Source organism: Amborella trichopoda, chromosome 2 (genome assembly GCF_054954075.1).
Source record: "Amborella trichopoda isolate Santa Cruz 75 chromosome 2, AtrichopodaSantaCruz75HAP2 v2.0, whole genome shotgun sequence".
Lineage (NCBI taxonomy): Eukaryota > Viridiplantae > Streptophyta > Magnoliopsida > Amborellales > Amborellaceae > Amborella > Amborella trichopoda.
Genome location: NC_142337.1, coordinates 13,720,057 through 13,740,406, shown reverse-complemented (window position 1 = coordinate 13,740,406; position 20,350 = coordinate 13,720,057). Strand labels below are relative to the sequence as shown.

Here is a 20,350-nt window from a genome sequence, read left to right as displayed (position 1 = left end):
GCGGTTCTCGCCTGTTTGTGATGCCATACCGGCAGCTCACTATTCGGAACTGGCGATTCTACTCTAGAACCGGACAGTTCGGTTCTCGATTTCTTTACACAATAATCGGCATAGGGTTACCGATTCTCGTGTACTCTAGAACCGGACGGTTCGGTTCCCGATTTCTTTACACAGTAATCGGCACGGGGTTACCGATTCTCGTGCCGACTCAGGCGAGTCCGTTGCGACTCATCGATTTTTAAATCATTGATTCGAGTTGTTGCCCGATTCTATCATGGTATTGGACGTGTATTATTTTGGGACCACATACTATAAGACTATTTATGTTCATCTTTATTATGAGGAGGTCGATTTTACACAGTAATCGGCACTGGGTTACTGATTCCCATGCCGACTCAGGCAAGTCTGTTGCGACTCGTCGATTTTTAAATGACTGATTTGGGCTGTTGCCCTGTTCTATCATGGTATTGGATGTGTATTATTTTGGTACCACATACTATAAGACTATTTATGTTCATCTTCATTATGAGGAGGTCATAATTACTCCCATTCACTACACGTCAAATTAGATGGCTTAGAGGGTATTACGAAATTTAAGATTTTTTTTTTAACTTTGAGTTTAGTCAATGGCATACTTATGACCATCCAATTTGAAATCTGATAGACATCACCGATTATAACCTCTTTGTACTAAAATTAACAAGTTTTTTATATTCTATTTCTTTTTATTTTTTGTTTTATTATTTTTAGTCCTTTATTTTTCCAATTTTATCCAACTGCCATTTTTTTATTTTTTTATTTTTTCAATCTTTTATTTTAATGAGTGATGTGATGATCTCAAATCCACTATTTGCAATGGCATATACTTTTCATGTATTTTATATTGAGATGAAGTTGTAGAATGAACCAATTTTATATCACTTTACCTCCAAATAATCTCTCGCACCTTCCCGCCATGGGCCTAACTACTATTGAGGTCTTTTCACATATCAATGATTTTCATAGGCTTCTCTTTTGTTTTTTAAGGGAGAGAATGAAAGAGTTGCAAGAAAACACGTGAGAATGAAAGACATAACCAACCAATTTCATGCCACATTGCATTAGGAGATTTTTTTTAATATATTTTTATTTATGGTATTTGAATGAAGTTGTCATCTCTTTTTGCAATTTTAGGTTTCATCTCTCTTTTAGTGGTTTTGTTTTTTGTTTGTTTTTTTTTGTAAATAAGTGGGGATTTGGGCCCAACTCATTTATCATTAATAGGGGAAGAAAAACAATAATACAAAGATTATGTTACAGTTCTTTCATATATACTTCTGGCCAATTCATAAGAGAGAAAATCTGGTGGCCAAGCTCACCAAACAGTGGCCTCAGAGAAATTTGCACCATTCTTGGCCAAGGAATCGACCACCATGTTGGCCTCAAGATCAAGGGCGACCAACAAGGTGGTAAGTGCAATTGGATGCAAAAGTAAGAATATTCCAATGGAGTTTATGACAGGCCATGACGAAAGGACACCAGAATTTATGGGTCGCTTTCAATGAGTCGAGGAAAACATTTATCTCAATAGCCAGCTGAATAACGGAATATGCAAGTTGCTTTCAATAAGTCGAGGAAAGCATTGTATCTCAATGTCGAATAACCCCTTTCAATGACTAAAACTCAGCAATATTGTTCTCAACATCAGTCCTAGTGACTCCCCCACCTTCCTTTGTCACCCTAAAGCCCTAAGCCTTTTATAGAGGTGATTGCTCTATCGTGTGCTTGATGTGGAACTTTTTGTCACTTGTTGATAAAATATCAAAATATCTGAACTCTCGTTATATTGATGTTTAAAGAATACACAAGACCCACATAAATATATGACCAGCAACAGTCACGTATAGATACCTGTACCTATCATATAAATCAAGGATACCTGAACTTATCATAATCAAGAGATATACATCCATACGACCTAATCTAATAAGGAGCTGCATATCCCTATCTACGATAACACTCCCCTCAAACTCAAAATGTTTTAACAGAGAGCAGCTGAAGTTTGAACAATAATTTTGCAATTAGATCTTCGGGTGCACAACTTCAAACAACTAGATCAACTTCAGACTTCAAGTTGCTTCATCAACTTCAGATGCACAACTTCATATTGATTGATCAACAAGCACATTTGGACCTTAGATTCAGAGTTCAGGACAATAAGATCCGAGTTCATAACAGTAAGATCCAAACATAGATCAGTTGGGAGAACATGACGGGCTCGAGCAATGATATATCAGCATGCCTCATGAACAGACGCCCACTCAGGAACATACAGCTATATCAGAGTAGTATTGAGCAATCAAACAAAATTTTAATATCTTCACCGAAGATAGAAAAATAGTCGAGACAGTCGGAAAAACAGAATGATACTTGAAATAGTCATTAGAACCCAATGTGGGTCCGAGACCAATTCAGCATTTCGCATACCATAACAGACATCATTGACTAACAAGATAACATACTCGATCATAGAGAGAACATATAGGATGGAGTAACAAAAAACTCGCTCATAAGACAGGATCAAATAATGGAGAACTCGAATATCAAACAGGATCGAGAAACAGAAAATTCAATCATGTAGAAAAAGATAAGAACACCAAAACACAAGAGGTCACTAGAGAACACAAACAGACCGCCAACCAACTTTCAAATCAAGTTTCAGAGGGTCAATGACAGTATCAGATCAGAGTGGATGAGTGAGATTTCAGACGGATCTAGACCCTAACATCAAGATCCAGAGACAAAAATAGACAGATTACAGTTTTTCAGATGGGGCATATCGGCCATTTTTAAAGGCCATTTTTCTGAGGTAGATTTAGAGGCAGGTTTCATGTCGGAAGTAGGGTTTCAACACAATATAAATATTTAAAGAATGAAGGTTTTGACAGCTTAATTTTGATGGATATTTCACGAAGGTTTTGACAGATTGTTTTTTACAGAGTACGTTCCTTTATGCAAAAGGAGCAACTTTTTTTTTGCTCTTCATCTCCTTCGCATTCTTGTCACCATCACTCACTTTCTCTCTCTTCTTTCTCGTATCATTATCGTGCCTCAAGGCTTCAATCACCAATGCTAAATACCAAGGCCCTACACACATAGCAACTGTAGTGGCAAAATAGAGAGCTTCTCTAGCCCACTGTGGCCCAAAAATTACAAGCATAGTCGCTATCCCGTAAAACATAATAAAATTCTGGCAATTCGAAGAGTTCAGATTTCGATGAAATGGATGTTGGATCACCGCGGCAGCCAAGATGGTCGGTTTTGTAAAACAGAGTCCAAACACGATCGACACAAGTTCAGAAGTCGACAGTAGGTCTAAGAACGATCGACAGAGAGTCGAAACACGACTCTGCAAAGAGTCAAAACACAACTCGATAGAAAGGCAGATCAGAGATGACACAGTATACAATTAACTGGCAAACAACATTGGCAAAGAAAACCGCATTTAAGAGAGAGAGACAAAAAAACCGAGAAGGAAATCACAAGAAGAAGGAACAAAATGCACGGATCCGGGCCGCACAAGCACAAGAGAAGAAAAACACATCCACAAAAGGCCCCTCTCTCTCTCTCTCTCCAATAAAACATTTTCTCTATTAATTAAATTCAATCTCCTCTTTACAACTCATGTGCTCCTTTTAAAGGAGTTTGCTTTTATAGTCCTAAATATAACTACTATACTAAGATAACTAACAAAATACTTTTGACTCATAGCCTACCTATGCCTTGCACGTCCTATTCCAAAAGACAACATAAACCTTCCTAATCTAACTTTATCTTTTATTAACAACCTAACCTACTTTTATCAATTAAGGAAATAACCTCCTTATAAAAAAGAAACACGAATTAATACCCTACCATTTATAACCAAAATACTTATCTTACCAACTAACAAACTACACCCTTATCTCTTATTTTCAAACACCAACAACTATCCTTATACCAAACTTTTGTATTTGTCTTTGTTTTAAGGGCAAGCTTTCTATGCTTCTCCTACAATAAAACTTATATACTTCCCCTTATCCAACCGTCCATTCTGAATGGAGGGGATTGCCCCAATCACAATGTCACGCCCCTACACTATTTTATTTTTATATAAACTATTTTGATACCAAATGTTGGACGTCCAATCCTCTATTAAACTCGCACTAGCGAAAAATATAAAAAAAATATTTCCAATAAAACAAAATGACCAAAATAACCTGGAAATCTATAGGGGTATTTTGGTCATTATATTTTATTGAAAAATTATTTTTAATATTTTTTATAGGTGCGCCCCAATGAGAAGATGACACGTACCAAAAAATATCTTCATAAAATTTATATAAAAATATTAAAAATAAAATACTTTGAGATGTCGGATAAGATCAAACCGAGAGTGGCTCTCTTGATCAAAATTAGACGGCTGGATGGTAGGAGAAGCCTAAATCTTCTATGTTGTAGGGGAAGTATAGAAACCTTTCCCTTGTTTTAAAACAAGACTCCAAAAAGAAATACTCTAACTTGCCTAAATAAATGCCACCTAAAAAATACATACATTTTTATAAATAAATTGCAACAAAAATATGGTTTAACAACTTTCCTAAAGAAATTGTATCTTATGATCTAAAAAAACTTGCTAAAAAAAAGTAGTTTAATCAAACTAACCTAAAACCTTATTTTTAACAATTAACCATAATAAAAAAAATAAAAAGTCTACCCAATCTCTAAAAATAAAATTAAACAAAAACAAAATTAAAATTTTGTGGCAACCAGATTTTGATATGCATCATTCTCCTTTGGTTGGAGAAAACTTGACCTCAAGTTTTAAAATGCAATGAGATGAATTTTCATCGCAACCTTCTTCAACTTGATCTTCAACTTGAACATTACAAAATGATCCTTTGACTTGTGGGTTATTGCGCTGATCAAAACACAGTGATTGTGCATTGAAAATGAAAAACCCTCGAGGAAATGGTCGTTGTATGTCGATTTTTCAGCTACATAAACTTGTTGAAATTGTTCAAACTTAATCTTAGGGCACGCCATGTATGCATCTGTTTCTTCATCATGCATCTCCAAAGGCTCGATCTCCTCTGGATTCAACTCAACATCTAAAGTCTCCACCTCTTTATTGATAAGAAAATTAGATATCCTTGTTGTCTCAATGATAACTTCTCTCATTTGATCTTGTTCTTCATTACAGATAGGATCTTCATTAAAGATGCGATCACTTTCTTCTTGCTTTTCGTCAAATTTAGGACCTTCATCAAAATTAGGGTCACACATAACATCATTCATTGATGACTCCAATTGAAGATCCAAACTTATTGGTTCTTCACCTCTCATCGGTTCTTCATCACATTGAGGTAGATCAATCACTCGACCATATGGACATAGATCGCTCTCCCGACCATGAGGCACCCGACACAGAGTGTTAACATGGAATAGGTTCTCAAAAATATACTCCGACTCACTACCGTCATCATAGTGTGTCGGTGCTAGTTTCACAGTGTGTCGGGGCTAGTTTTTGCAACAAGCGCAGGGTCAGTACCTCTACTTGATTTTTCAAAATTTTGCTCTCAAGCTTTTGGAGATCTCAGAGGTCTCGCTTTCATTGGATAGGTTGAGTCCTAATATCCGACTATAAGCCTTGTCCACGAGCCATGATGTCTATCGACAAACACCGCAATCCACAAGAATCGACTACGCTCTTATACCACTTGACGTAGTATAAAATTAATCAGCAAACAAAACCGGCAAATATAACCGTGTTTAAAAGAGAAAAAATAAATTGAGAATAAAATTACAAGAAGAAAGAACAAAACAGGCGGATATGAGTATTTTGCAATGGCCCACAACCATATGAGAAGAAAAAAGCACCCACAAAGGGCCACTCTTTTTCTCTCCAAGAAAACACTTTCTTTATTAATCAAAATTCAATCTCCTCCTTACAACTCATGTGCTCATTTTAAAGGAGTTTTGCTTTCACAACCCTAAAGAAAACTACTAAAATAAGATAACTAACGAAATACTATTGCCTCAATTCCTACCAATGCCTTGCACATCCTATTCCAAAAGGCAACATAAACCTTCCTAATCTGATTTTATATTTTATTAACAACCTAATCTACGCCTATCAAGTAAGGAGTAACATCCTTATAAAAAAGAAAACTACCAATTAATACCCTACTATTTATAATCAATATACTTATCTTATCAACTAATAAACTATACCCTTATCTCTTATTATTAGACACCAACAACTACCTTTATGCCAAACTATTGTATTTATCTTTGTTTTAAAACAAGACTCCAAAAAGGAATACTCTAACTTGCCTAAATAAGTCCCACCTAGAAAATACCGACATTTTCCTAAATAAATCACAACAAAAATATAGTTCAACTTTCCTAAAGAAATTGTATCTTATGATCTAAAAAAACTTGCTAAAAAAAAAACAGATTTAATAAAACTAACCTAAAATCCTATTTTTAAGAGTTAACCCTAAGAAATAAAAATAAAAAGTCCACCAAATCTCTAAAAATAAATTAAACAAATACAAAATAAAAATTTTGTGGCAACCAGATTTTGATCTGCATTAAGAGGTCTACTGAAAACGAAATAAAATTTCTAAATCAGATGGGGGTTGTTTTTGGAGAAGTCGGGGACTGTTTTTGGATCAAGCAACAAAAGTGTGAGATTTTCCTCATTTTTTTTTTTTTTTTTCCGGTAATGATAGCAAAGGGAGCTATTGCAAGAGAACTTTTCAAATAGCAAAATTTGATCACACAAGGGAACTATTGCAAGGAAAACTTTGCAAATAGCAAACTATGGTTGCTGGTGTTGCTATTTTCTTGGAAATCAATAAACGGTTTGCATGGTGTATTCGGTTGATGAAATTGAAAGATAAATAAAATTGTTAATTGATGGGTGCTTGGAAGGGCAGTTGGACGGTGGGTCGAAAGCACGGCTCAACAGTGATAGCTAATAGGTAGAGAGTTGAAAACATAACTCGTCAGTAGAGCTTCGATCTGAGGTTGAGGAGAAAACAACATGAAATTTTTGGATGGAATGAATATGAGGCCTTGATGCGGATAAGTTGGACAAAGACACTACGGGAATCTCAAATCTGAGGCGTGAGCTCAAATATGTGGTTGAGGAAAAAACAACATGAAATTTCCAGAACGAATAGGAGGCCTTGATGCGGATAGGCTGGGCAAAGACACTACGGGAACCTCAAATTTGAGGTGTTAGATCAAATCTAAGGTTGAGGAGCCTATGGCTCTGATACCATGATAAAATCTCAGAATATCTGAACTCTCGGTATATTAATGTTTAAAGAATACACAATACCCATATAAATATATGGCTAGTAACAATCACATACCTTTACCTATCACATATATTAAAGATACCTAAACTTATCATCATAATAAAGAGATACACTTCCATACGACCTAATCTAATATCTATCTATACGATAACACTTGTCATTTCAAGTTCTTCAAGTCTCCAATATTTGTTGGTTCCCATTTTATCTCTACTAGTTAATAAACTTTGGTATTATTTTTTGAATCGTTTAACTAACTACCATTTCCTTTATTAACTTCCTTGAATGTTAAATGTGGGCATGCAAATAAACTTGCTTGCGATGGGAATGGGGCACCAACTACTGCTTCCTATTTGATCAGAACAATACTGGTGCATTTTTTTTAAAAAAACCATTGTTATCTTGATAAATGTTTGTTTTTTTCTTTATTTGTACGTCTAAGAAGTAAATGCTTTAGTAAATAATAAACGTTAAACGTCTGGTTTGGGTAGGCAAGATCCCCAACGTTTACAAGCGCCATTGACAGTAGAGTTTATAAAAATATTAAAAAATAAAAAAAATTTAGTCCAAGAGATCCGTTAATAATTGCAATGCATTGCAATTTAAATTATATTTTGACTATAAAATAGATATAATAGTGAACGAACACTATGAAGTTCTCAATATTTATATATTTTTGATAAAATAATAAAAATATACAACATAATACCTCTCGAAATATAAAAAGTTAAAATTTTAAGAAATTTTAGTGATTTTTTTAATTTTTTTTATGGCTGAATCTGGCTGATTGGATTTAATTTTTTGTCCCGATCAATCCACCTATCCAATATGGTCGGCGATCACCAATCTATTTTTTCAAAGGTACGGTTTGTATAGAGCCGAGGCTCTAAACAATCAGAATAAAACGCACCTTTAAATAGTATCGAGAAATGTGGTTTCAATATTGAACATTTTTGTGATAGCTTAAAAATATATTTTTATTTTTTATTATAAAATTTAAAGTTTAAAAAATAATATATATCAAACAGATTTACGAAAACTTGAAAATCTAATAAATTGACGGTTGCAAAATGTACTATTTAAAATGCTTAAAATCAATTTTTTTTTGTAATGTCATCTTGCCATGTAGAGTTTTTCCTCTTTTTAAACCTTGATTTGCACCTTACACCAACTTTTTCCTTCTCCGAAAAAAAATTAAGACCCTCGTCATTACTCTCTTTTGCGTCTTTCGTCAAAACCTAGAGCCTCACTCTTCTCTCTCTCCACAGTAGCAGATCTCTCTCGGTAACCAGCTCTTATCTGCTCCTTCTCTCTCTATCTCGCCTCTTAGCTCTTCTCCGAACCCCTCTGATCCCATTCTCACAAAGCCTCTATCTCTCTCTCCCTCTCCCTCTCCCTCTCCCCTCTTCCCTGTCAAGCCATTTAGCTCTTCAGAAGTTCGCGAGTAGGCCCCAGACACAGGTCAGCAAAATTTATTATGCCTACAGTGTTAATCCTGTTGTTTTAATCTTGTGTGGTTGGATTCTCATCTGCCTTTTTCTCATTGTTCCCAACCATTTTAATAGTGAATGGGAGAGCTCTTTTGCTCCTAAGCAACTTTATGAATATGAGCATGTTAGTGAGGTCTTTGGAAGATGACAATGGAGTTTGTGTGAGAAATGTGGATTGTTCGGTATTTTTCCATTGTTTGGTTTTATGGGATGGAAAAGATGAGCTTTCTTGGGAATACACTGGGTTTCTTTTTTATTTATTTATTCTTGTGAAGTAATATATCGAACTTGGGTATTAGGTTATGTAATTATAATTTTAGCACTGTACCCTTGTCACATATGGTTTTGATGATTTTCATTTGTGGTATTCTTGTTTATAGAAATAATGTGGTTTTTTGCGATGTTATAACTTAGTATCATTATGCTGGGGAAATCCCTCATGATTTTTCATCATCACCCTACATGGATAATGTGGTGCTTAATATTTAGTGATCCAATGCCACGAGTAAGTTATGGTGGTTGCTTGTCAATTGCAAGGTCACTATACTGATGAATAATGGGTGATCGATTTGAAATGGGATTGCAAAAGGGCAAAAATTTATTTGAGGCGTCTATTGTTTCCACTCGATATTTTGACAAGCTAACACTGCTTTGCAGCAGAGTACTTGTTGATTCCTAAAACTATTTTTATTTCTGAACCATTTTAAATCTGAATAAGAACCAAGATCTTTCTGTGACGGATCCCCTGAATCAACAATGAAATGTTTCATCATGTTGAGTATTGAGTTGTACTTAGGAGACTAGGCTGTACGCTATTATGGATGAGCTTCTTTTTTTGGTGATCTGAACCATCCATTTTGTTAGAACTGCCATGGATTACCTGTAACATTAAAATCTCTCTCATTGAACAAATATCACCTCTCATCGCAAATGTGGGATTTAGCCAATTTCCACTGTTTATCAAACTCAAAATCCTGGTCAAGATAGCCTCCGAATCTTTTATGTGGATGGGTTTTCTCGGCTAGATTATTTATTTTAGGGTTGAAAGTTACATTTTTTTTTTTGTGGAGTCCGTTTACTGTGCTTTTCTTTTTGCACTAGGTTTTGTTTTCAGTTTCTCTTTTTTTTTTTTTGTGTATTTTTTGATTGATTTTTTTTGTTTTGTTTTTTTTTTGTGATGTGCATTTGTTTTTGGTGTTTTTTGTGGAGGTATTATTGTGTGCTCTATTGTGGATTCTTTCTTCTTTTGTATTTTTCGGTTTTTTTAATTGTTGTGTATTTTCTTGCACTGTTTTGGGTTTTTTTGCTCTTTTTTTTTTTCTTTTTCTTTTGACAGTACTGTCATGAATCGCATGATCTTCATTGTTTGCAATGCAATTTTATATCATAGGAAGTTGCTTGTAATTCATTATAGAGTATTTTTTTTTCCTTTTACTATATGAAAAATTGTTTAGATGGTGGACTTTGTTATCTCTATTATCATTGCTATGCGTCTTACGAGGAACAATTATTTCTTTTTTGTTAATTTATTTTTCTTTTTTCTTTTTGTTTGTGAGTATTGTCACAACTTTGTTAAATGATTGAATGTTTTAGTTAAGGATTTATGTGATTTGATTATCAGTGTACATGGTTTGCCTTTGAGTAGTTTAATGAATGGCTTATGCACGGAGAAAATTTAATTTTAGATCTTCATGGGCTTGGGGTTTATATGAAATGATTTGAAATTTGACAGACAAGTGTAGTTGAGACCTCCTTGTATTAAAACTCAATTGTGTCTTTGTATACTGTCCTTTATGTATAATCTTCTTGTCATATCATATGGGACTTAGTATGAGGTTTTCTGACTCATCCTCTGTAATATGACTATTTTTTTTTGAAAAGAAGAAAGAAAATCCCCAAATCCGTAGTTCCAATTGTGGATTCGACATCCCATAGAGTCATAAAATTGTTTACTCTTGTAGGTTTAATTGCTTTTGTTGTGAAATATTTCACAGCAAGATCAATATAATAGAACCTACTAGGATGAATTTGTCACTTTGAAAGCTAATGCTTTTTTGGCTTGTCACCATTGTGTCTTTGGTACTTTTGACCCAGGTTGTCACCATTGTGCCTTTGGTACTTTTGACCCAGGTTATTTGAATTAGACCGGATTAGCCGTTATAGATTGGGAATCGGCCAACTAGTGGTTTATTCTCCTAGCACCCTGGATCAAAATGTCCAATGGATTGGTCGCCAATTGGTGGACCAGCTAGACCGGCTGGTCCAACATTTTGATATGGAACCGGCCGGTAATGACAGTGATTACCCCCTAAATTTACCCTTTTATGTTTTTTATTTTATTTTATTTTTTCTTCATTTAACCACTTTTTTTTTTCTGTTCTTTTAAATTGTCAAATGGGCATTTTGGTCTTTTGGCTTAAAACAATGGGTTTTGGGTTTTAAAAGTCTGCTTTAAAGAGAGAAATAGTTTGGCGATTTTTCTCTCCCTCTCTCTACCCAAAACCTCTCCAACCGTGGCCCTATTTTTCCAGCGCCGGCCATCAACTCGCCCCATTTGAAGTTGCAAGTAAGTATATTAAACCATTTTCTAGTTTTTTAGTTTTATGATTAAAAAATATCAGTTTTTTAGGGTTTTCTAGAAAGAATTCTTATTTTCAAATCAATGCAAAATAATGTTTTTTTTTGTCGATTTGGATTTTTTTTTATCATTATTAAGTTTGTTGTTGTATATTGTTCTTTTCAGGAAGCTTTATATGCATTTTGCAAAAATAACAAAACTAGGCTTGCATTTTTTTTCCTTTCTTTTTCTTTCTTTGTTCTTTAGCACTTTAATTGTCAAAGTGTTGAAATAAGACCTAGTTTATTACCGTAATGGAAGTATGGAGTGCATAAAACACTTATCCTTGATATATTTTACTCTATTTTAGTTTTCTTGGTCATTTTTTATTTTATTTTTTGGTTTGATCTATTTTTATTTATTTTGATATTTTCAGTTTGATGTATGTTACTTTATTTTCGGTTTGATGAATTTATAACTGGAAGTTTTTGTGAATTTGTTTGTTCCATTAATGTTTTTGAGAAATTTGTTCCATTAAATGCTTGAAGGCTACCATAGTACTATGAAATTTTCATGACAGGTGTTCCTAATTGATATTATGGTTTTTTTGTCGGCATTTTTATCTGTGTATGAAATTTGATTTTTTAGATTCATTTTTTAGCTTTTTTTTTTGTAAAAGCTTAAATCCTTATATGGAAAATGTTGAACTATAATTACCCCGAAAAAATAAAAAATGTTGAACTATGGATTTTTTTTTTCAAAGTTGGAATCTTATGCTTTTCTTTGTAATTTCAGTTTTGGATTTAGAAAAGAAAAGGATTTTGAAAATGTTTTATTGAATTATTAAATTTGTAATTTTAAGTTTTCTTTTGTTTTTTGCATTTTCATTTTTTTAAGTGTGAATTGTCCAACCTATGAACTGGTCTGGTGCGGTCAGTCTGATAGGACCAGTTCCCACACTGGTTAGGCCACTGGTTTGGTATTGATAACACTACTTTCAAATTTTTCAAAGGAATAATAGAATTAGAAATTCAGAGCATTTTTTAATAGAATTTATGAGCTATGATGTGTGCATATTACTACCAGTTTGCAAAGTTATTAGTTATTGAGTTGCACTACTTGTAATATTTACTTCTTTATATATTCAAAATGTAGTTACGGGATCTCCTAACCTAGGTATCGATCGCTCTCCAGGGTCACGCTCTAGCGCTCCTAGATAGGATCTTCATGTGATCTTGATCCTCACGTTTTAGGGATTTCTCCTTACCAGTCGAAGGCACAACAAAAGGCCATGAAGATGATGCATTTATTAGTCGCGATCTCTCTCTCTCTCGCTCTCTAATGTTTTTGGATGTAAATTGTAAATATGCAAATAAAGCAGCTTGTTATGCTTTTAGATATTGTAAAATGCGAAATGTGAATAAATTATATTTTGATCATTACAAAATTGGTTCCATAGTATTTTTATTGGTTATCCTAATGTGCCTCATCATAACATTTTTTATTGTATTATGCAAGTTTGTTGTTGCATAAAACTACACCTTAAAGGGATTAAATTTATTATTTATGAATTAAATAAATTTAACGAATAAATAATTACTTTTTAATGTCCATTTTTATGTGCCCATTTTTATTGTATTTTCTGGGATTATTGGGTTTTTGTTTTTTAATAAAATTTCTGATTTTTATAATACTCTTTATTAACTAAAAAGCTGTACGTAAGGCACTCTTGGCTTGGGAGCTTTCTGCATGTGTCGATCCATCACCCCCACTCCCGCACCCTCTCCCACACTCGCTCCCGCACCCGCTCCCGCTCCCGCTCTCCCGCTTCCACCCCCTCCCTCTCCAAGCAACTATGAATCAAAATAGTAACACTTGTTTGTGGAAGAACTTTTTATCTTCTATGCTTCCTTTTCATTGTGTTAGGTATAATTTCCTTGAACTTGAAGTAGATTAACATATCCCCATTGTGAAAGTGAAATCAGCATTTCTCGAGGTGTATTTCTCAATGTTTCACAAGGGTCACTTTGGTTTCCTTAGAAGCAACCATCAATCAAGAGTAATGATATAATTCCATGGAATTGAACCACTTTTTTCGATTGTTATTGTGTGAATATTTTTTTCGTTATCTGATGGAATTGAAGTGCATTGGTATGAATAATTTTAAATCTATCAAGAATTTAATTATAAAGGTCCCCATGCAATCTGTCCTAAAGAATAAATAAATAGTCTCAATCCCCGTTTGTTACTTTCCGTCTGAGAGACCAATGATCTAATGTAATCATAGACTCTTGATGACACCATGAATTGGATTATAAGGATTTTGTTTTGATCTGCAACCAATATGTGTTGAAGTTAATCAAAGATGCAAAAATATACTTTGATTGTGCAGTTAAACAAAGTGAAAATCACTAATAAACTTTGGCATCCAACTCTCTTCTTATACCCTTTAATTGTAGTTTTACTAGGACATACGCCCCAATGCTCTATCCGAGTGTTATGCTTGCCATGAAAATCAGTATTCCTTGGGCCTCCCCTTTGAAGTGTTCCATCAATACTATTAATCGTGGGTTGCATTTCTCTTTTCCCCTTACTTTTATTAAGTTTGCTTTGCTGTGATTCTTGCAACTTTCTCCAATAGTTACAAGTGCTAACCCTTTTAATGCCATTACCAATATCCTTCAGTTCAAATGGTACAAGTTGTTTATGTTTGCCCAACATTGTAATCTTGTATCTAGAAGAGATCATGGTGAGCTAATAGATAGGACAACAATTGCGTTGACCATGCTAGATTTTGTTGAGTACTAAAATTTGATAAGTATGGGGTTGATTATGATGCCAAAATATAGATTATTAGATGAGCTTATCGACTTTGGACGATGAGTGTATTTACAAATGAAATGACATTGGTGAAGTTCAATGCAACTTACGCTATTTGGGACAGAGAGTGGCTATTAAATAATAATCATCATCATCCAAGACTTATCCTAATTATCTGGGGGTCGGCTACATGAATCTTGTTCTTTCATTCTTCTCTATCAAGAGCCATACCCTTAGTAAGACCAAAAGTTATTATATATTTTCTCACTACTTCTATTCATGTCCTTTTGGGCCTTCCTCTTGCCCTTTTAGATATTTGCACTTGAAGCAAATCGCACTTCCTAACCGGTGCTGTATTAGGTCTACGTTGCACGTGGCCAGCCCACCTAAGTCTATGTTCCCTCACCTTAGAGCCTATTATAACTACACCTAAGTTCCCTCATATGTATTCATTATGAATTTTATCCTTTCTTATCTTGCCACTCATATATCTCGACATCCTTATCTCAGCTACTCTCATTCTATGGATATGTTGTTTTTTGACTGCCCAACATTTTGTCCCATAAAGTATGGCTAGTTTTACAGCTGTTGTGTAGAACTTCCCTTTCAGTCTCAATGGTATGCGACGATCACATAAAACTCTAGATGCACCTCCCTACTTTGCCCACCCAGCTCTAATCCTATGTGCGACATCTTCCTCAATCTCTCCATTCTCCTGGATAATATTAAATGATATTATGTAGTATTCCTTAGACATCAAACTTTGGATATATACAACTTGGGAAGCATGTTACAACATGTTAATAAATATAAGGGAATTGTATTGCTTGTTTCACACTCGACAGGACGTAGAGATACCCTTAAATTTTTGATGAGAAAGTATCAAGTCAAAAGAGATAGTAGATTGTGGGAAAATGTTCAAGATGATTGATTTTTAAGCTTTATTGCTTTGATTAGTTTATTTTGTGTAATGAAAATATACTATGGTTGGCCTGGATGCTCATATTTGTGCTTTCAAGAATTTTCTAGACTTGGTATGGCAGTCTACAAATGATGGTCAAGCTTATTGAAAACCAAAGAACTTATGTCATGTGTGTTGTAGGGCTGGGATCGGCAAATGTAGTCATGTATATGGATTAATTGAAACCTTTTTCTTTTCCTTTGTCTTTTGTTCTTGGTGGTGGAAGAAGAGGGTTTTTGAAAAGGGGCTGATGTGGTGTCAAATAAGATCCACCTCATTTCGTGGGATAAAGTCTGTCTCCTGAAGCACCAGGGCGGTCTGGGGATCTGAGTTCTAAGGAAACACTACCTAGCGCTCCTGGGAAAATGGTGGTGGAGACTGGCCACCCAGGACTGCCAGCTGTGGGCCCAGGTTATCTATTGCAAGTCTATCATCCCACCTAACCTTTGGCTGCCTGAGGGTAATCCAACGGCTAGGGGCTCGGGCCTTTGGAATCGTTGCTCTCCTCCCTTCGACGGTTTAAACAACTCATTCACTTCCATGCCAGAGGAGGGGCTTGAGTGCGATTTTGGTCTGACCTCTGGTTAGGCCACACCCCGCTTAGAGAGCTCTTCCCCTCTCTATACGCTATGGCGGTAAATAAAGCCTCCCTGGTCTCAGGGGAAATGGTCCTCTTCGGCAATCGCAGGGTTTGGAGTCCATCCTTTAGGAGACCCGTCACAGAAAAAGAAACCATGGACGTCACGTCCCTCTCGGCTTCTCTCCACCCTACTTTTCTCGACTTTTCGGGGACAGACACCTTGGTCTGGGCTCCCTCGCCTACCGGCTCTTTCACGGTGGCAACCTTCTATAGGAAATTGTTGCGGCCTTCATTCCACCTCAACGCGAACCCTGTCTTCTCCAAAGTGTGGTCCTTCATAGCCCCTCCAAAAGTGCAAGCCTTTCACTGGATTGCTTGTTCCGAACGTGCACTTACCATAGATGTACTCCAGAGAAGAGGTTTCCATATTCCCAATAGGTGCGTCATGTGCCTATTTGAGGAAGAAATGAACCCTCACCTGTTCATTCATTGTCAGCTTGCCCTTCAATTTTGGAGTCGAATTATCCAACTTTTTGGAGTGTTTCGGGTTACACCTCCCTCAATTCCAGCGTTGACATCTTGCTCTTTTGACTCTCACTGGCTGAGGTCGGGCAGAATTATTTGGAAAGCCTCATGAGCCGCAACCTTGTGGACCATTTGGTTAGAAAGAAATTCAAGAATTTTCCGTGGTACCAAAAGCGAGCTCCCAGCTCTGTTCCACACAGTGATTCAAAAAGCGGACCGCCTAGGCGCTAGGGGGGTCCAGAAGGCCTGGGTGCATTGCCCAAGCCTAGGCGGCCAATCTGGGCGGCAGTCCCTGAGCGGCCGCCTAGCTGGTACGGAACCTGCCTACGCGGGCACCCGACACCTAGCCTAGGGCTTGCGCTCCGCCTAGGCGGTACGGAACCCGTCCAGGAAAGCGCCCCGCCCAGAAGCGAAAATTTATTGATTTTTTGTATTGATTTTTTTTTTTTAATATAAATGGTTAGAAGGATGGTTTTAAGTTCATTTGAAACCTAAAACTTATTGGAGCCCATTTTAGAGAGAGAAAGCCTCCAAAAAACTAGTTTTTGGTGATTTCTTTAGGATCGAAGGGTTTCTCAAAGTTGACAAAAATTGATCAAAACATCACCCATTGATATTAGATTTAATTTTTAATGTTTTATAAATCTATTAGGGGGTTTTTTAGAAGATTTTGAGTCCTTAGAAGCATCTTTGAGGTGGAATTTTGAAGATTGAGCAATCAAACTCAAAGTAAGTGCCCTAAATGCCTAATTTTTATTTTTTATACTATGTATCATTTTTTTATTCAAATGGGCATCCTTTTTGGATTCGACTGGGCCACCCAGGTTTTGGGTGGCCGCCTGAGCGCCACCTAGGCGCTGGTTGGCCTGGACCCCCCAGGCCACCAAGGACCCGCTTAGCGTGTTTTGAAACACTGGTTCTACAAGGTCACTATGCTGGTAATCTTTTGGGCATCCAACCACAAGCTTTTCACCGGGGACTTCGGCGACGAGTTTCCTTTGCAATTGGGTGAATCTTATTCAGCTCACCCCTCATCGCAAAGAGTATCAAACTGGACACCCCCCGGTTAGAGCTATTAAGCTTAATTTTGATGGATGCTCCTTTGGAATTCCAGGCCCAACTGGCGCTGGAGGGGTGGCGATGTCATCTCATTTTTCTCAGAACACCTTGGCCATGCAGATTCTCAGTTTGCAGAGGCTACAGCCTTGTTGATGGGAATCAAGAAACATACCCCTCCTGAGACTCACGGTTGTACATCGATGGAGATGCCAAAAACATTATATCCTGGGCTGCTAGAAAGGCCTCTCCTCCTTGGTACCTAGCACACATTTTTGACGAAATTGAGCATACTTGCAGGGTTATAGACGCCTCATGGACGCTTATCTGGAGGATGTCCAATGACTTCGTACATCGCCTCGCCAAGGAAGCCGCTAGGAACCGGCCTTCAGCCCCCGCTTAGCTGTGTTTAAGAGGCAGTCCAAACTTTGTTCGTACGGCTTTCTCCTCCTTTGCTCTGGGCCTCAGCGGGAGGCTTTCTTCTTCCTCTCTGGCAGGCCTTTCTCTTGTAACGGGTGTATTCTATAAGCCCCAATCTCTGGATGGCCCTTAATTTTGCTTCCTGGGAGTTGTTATAGCCCGACTCGTTTGTACAGGTCACTTCTTAGTGGCCATTTATGGTTGAGAGACCCGGTCTGTGGGTCACCTTGACCCATACTCTTGTACTGCTTTTATTATAATATTAACCATTAACATTAAAAAAAAAGAAAAAAAAAGGGGGCTGATGATGTCTCTTCATATATGTCACTTGTAGGGCTGGGATTGGCCAATTGAATCATGTATGGGAATTGATTGAAACCTTTGCTTGTCTTTTGCTCTATCGAAATTGGTGGTGTTAGAAGAGGATTTTTGAGAAAAGGGCGGTTGAATTTCTCTATATATTTCATTTACAGGTTTGGGATTAGCCAATGAATTTATGCGTGTGGAGCAGTGTTGGCAAAACAGGCCGGTCCGAACCGGAACCGGTCGGTTAGATCGGTACCGGCAAGGTACTGATTCTGGTTAAGACCGGTTTTGGGGTACTAGTAAAAATTCGGGGACCTCCAAAACAAATGAGCACCAAAACCGGCCGGTTTCTACTAACCGGTCCGGTTTTCTGATATAACAGGCGATATATCGGACATAACGATATTCTATTAAATAACGACTGTTATTTCACACAGAGGCTGTTATTTTAAATAGAACCTATGATTCACGTTTTGCAACCTTTTTTGATTTGATTTTCTGCCTTTTTTTTTTTCTTCCCGGTGAATTATTGCACTTACACACCTGAAATTTTCTGTAATTAACTGTTTATTGAATAAAAAATCGAAGAAGAACGATTTTTTGGTGGATTGAAATGGCAGATATCTGAAACTGTGAAATTTTCGCCATTTTCACTATGAGCTTCAATAACCCATGAATATGCATGGAAATGGAGGGCTTTGATTCATTACTGAATCCTTAAAACTTTTTTCTATTTCGATTTGTCGAAAAAGATGAATTTTGGAGGTTGATTTCGGTCGAAAATGCTGCTGCTCAAAGAACTATGTTCGATGAAAAAAGATATGATTTTTGATCGATGTATTGATCGTTATTGAATTGATCAGTTAATTTTGATCATCAAGGCTTCATAAATCGAATACATCAGGTATGTTGATTTATCATTCAGTATATTTATTTAAATGAATTTGTTTTTGCTGTGTTTTTATTTTGAAAATTGCGTGAAGTGAAATATCCGCCATTTTTTGAAGAATGATCTCAATTGTGAATTGATCTTCATGATATTTGGGGCATTTTAATTGTGATTGAAGTATCTATCATATCTCCCTGTCAATTTGTTCAAAAAATGAAAGATTTGGGGCTGATTTTGACTCTAAAGAATATGTGTTCTTTGGCTCGATTTTAGGGTTCTTAAAAAAAAATTTGTTTCTTAGTAAAATTACATTTTTTTATAAAAATATATTATTTATGATGAATATGAGAAAAAATAGATTCTTTCTTTTTAATTTTATATATTTTTGGTGAGCTTGTTGGATTGTTTTTAATGTTATGTATATTTTTTTTTACAAAAATATGTCTTTTTGTGATGAATATGAGAAAAAATTTTCTTTCTTTTTAATGTTATATATTTTTGGTGAGCTTGTTGGATTGTTTTTAATGTTATATATATATATATATATATATATTACAAAAATATGTTTTTTTATGAATATGAGAAAAAATTTCTTTTTAATGTTATATATTTTTGGTGAGCTTGTTGGATTGTTTTTAATGTTATAATTTTTTTTTTACAAAAAGATGTTTTTTTTTTATGAATATGAGAAATAAATATTTCTTTCTTTTAAATGTTATATATTTTTGGTGAGCTTGTTGAATATTTTTTAATGATATATATATATATATATATATATATATATATATATATATATATTTACAAAAATATGTTTTTTGTGATGAATATGAGAAAAATATTTCTTTCTTTTAAATGTTATATATTTTTGATGAGCTTCTTGGATTGTTTTTAATGTTATATTTTTTTTTACAAAAATATGTTTTTTTTTTTGGTGAATATGCAAAAAAAAATATTTCTTTCCTTTTAATGTTATATATTTTTGGGGAGCTTGTTGGATTGCTTGTAATGTTATATATTGTTTTTATAAAAGTATGTTTTTTTGTTCTACTTTCTTCTTCAGTGTGAAATGTGGAATGAGTTTGTGTTGACTGAATAGAATCAAAGCATTCACGTTTCTTGGTTAGGTTTACAATAAATTACTTGAGCTTTTGATAGGAAATCATAGGATGTGGTAAAGGTACTCCATTCTTTGCTACATTTTATCTTCCAAATCGTATCCATTTGCAGGTTGGATGAGTACATTCATCACAAATTTCCAGCCACATCTAGTTTAGACTTTGGAACAGTTACGATCTCGTTATATAACATTTCATTGGGCTAGACTTTATACGTGCCAATATATTTATTGTAACACTATTGACTATTCAGTGATAATCTATGGAATTACTGTAGAAGTCTTG

At 35.5% G+C, this 20,350-nt stretch overlaps 1 protein-coding gene across 30 annotated transcripts in view; it reads left to right on the top strand.

Annotated features, from left to right (window-relative positions):
- The first annotated feature begins 8,569 nt into the window (after positions 1-8,569).
- The window catches only part of LOC18448109 (exosome complex component RRP45A), a 39,182-nt gene continuing 27,401 nt past the window's right edge, over positions 8,570-20,350 (top strand). For 28 of the 30 annotated variants that reach the window (XR_016049240.1, XR_016049239.1, XR_002283341.2 and 25 more), the window contains exon 1: positions 8,570-8,807. The gene's annotated coding sequence lies outside the window, so the exon portion shown is untranslated. Of the gene's footprint in view, positions 8,808-18,813; positions 18,966-20,350 lie in introns of all 30 variants that reach the window. The other 2 variants (XM_088858102.1, XM_088858105.1) reach the window with 1 other exon arrangement.